The following is a 1,857-nucleotide window of genomic DNA, read 5'->3' on the forward strand; positions in this document are numbered from 1 at the left end:
GTGTAGAGGAGCAGAAGTGGTGCAAGAAAATAAAGTTCTTTTCTCTGTTGGGTCAAGTACAGCCTCTGTTCTCTGATAATGGCAAAAGCTTATTGCTTTAGAAGGCTGTACCTCTGCTCCCCAGTAATAACCTTGCTAATTGTATAGTGTTGTATACAGTGGAAAGATTTTTCCTGACCCTGTAGGGAACAAGTGCTGTGAAGCATGAGATTTGATTAGCCTTATTATCTTAGCCTGCCCAGTTACCAGTGTTGTAAGCTGCCATGAAATTATCCGCCCCTTTTAAAAATAAGGCCATACTATTTGTCTTCATTATCTCCTTCTTTGGAGTTGAATTCCACATGCAAACAGACCTCAGTGATGAAAATAGCACAGGAATTACACGTGTAGCCTTTTAACTCTGTAGGTACTGTTTTCTTTTATTCTTTCATGCCACCTTGCTATGTAAATCAACATTCTCCTAAATATTTTGGGTTTGATCACCCGCTCCTGAAAGAAAACTGGTTTTATTTTACTATCAATATTTGCAATTATCAATGTGATTTCCTAATGAGTTACTCTGGAGCAACTCATAGCTTGGAAAATGGTGTCATTTCTTTAAAATTTTGCTGTATTTGATAGATTTTTTTAAACGTTCTACAGTGTCCTGCATACAGAAATGAAACTACACACAAAAATTATTATTATTAATAATTATAATATAATAATAATAATAATAATAATAATAATAATAATAATAATAATAATAATAATTGCCCTAGTTCCTTTCCTCAGCACAAAAAACTTAGCAAATATATTTGGATGGTATGTCAATGGATACATAAATCAGTTATTATCATAAGATCTCCAAATAGTGATAAATACAGCAAAGAAACTGACACTTGAGTGACTTAGTTTTTTCAGGTCATGAAGACAGCATATTTTGGTGGTTATTAAATAAAGAAGTAGTCTAAAGTTAGATCTGTCTTAAAACTGATCATAATAAATGATTATCCAAATTAGACACTGATTAACGAACGTGTGTGGAACACTGGACTTGCTGAGTATGCCAGCAATCAGCTTAAAACCTCCTTAAAAAAAAATACACCACCTCAAAGTCCTTCAGTCAACACCAGTTTGCCACAAGAAGTACGGAAAGGGGAACAAACTCAAAGAAGCACCTGCTCTGTGGTTAGAACTGTTCATTTTGTCATTAAAATAGCCATCAGAACAGTGATAGAGAATTTGGAATTCAGACCCAGAGTTCTGCAGAGAGTAAGACAAAGAAATTTTCAGCACAGTTGACACCAGCCAGTAGATAATCTCTCCACTATTGTGGCAGCGCTGGTGGTAATTACAGGTTTTGTTTTCCATGTGTATACCCAGAACAGTAACAGGACTGAAAAACACATCCTCCTTTCCACATTCTCTACACTGGAATGTCTGCTCCTCTAACTCCTATAACACCAGGGTAGGAGCCCTAGCAAAAGCAGAAGACTCTGGAGAAAGACCTCTACCTTGTTGCTGGTAGCATCAGCAGAGAACTGTCAGAACATCAGCCACCCTGGCCCCTGCAGTTTTACAAAAAGGAGCAGAAAGACTGAATAGCAAAAGCCCTCAAGTGAGATCTGTATCATCAAAGGCTGAGTTCAAAGCTCTGTGGAGTCATAAACTCCAGTTCTAGTGAATGTGAATCAATCAACACAAAGGTATCAGGGCTGGGGCTGCTCTACCAGACAGCCCTTACACTGCCTGAATCCTGCGGCTAGACAGAGCCTGAGATAATCCCTGGCATAAAGAAACTCAGTTTTGGCACTCTTCTAACCTATGCCTGGCTGACCATGATCACTAGCCAGAAATTGCTGGGACATAAGTCAG

This window comes from Cinclus cinclus, chromosome 1 (assembly GCF_963662255.1).
Source record: "Cinclus cinclus chromosome 1, bCinCin1.1, whole genome shotgun sequence".
Taxonomy (NCBI): Eukaryota; Metazoa; Chordata; class Aves; order Passeriformes; family Cinclidae; genus Cinclus; species Cinclus cinclus.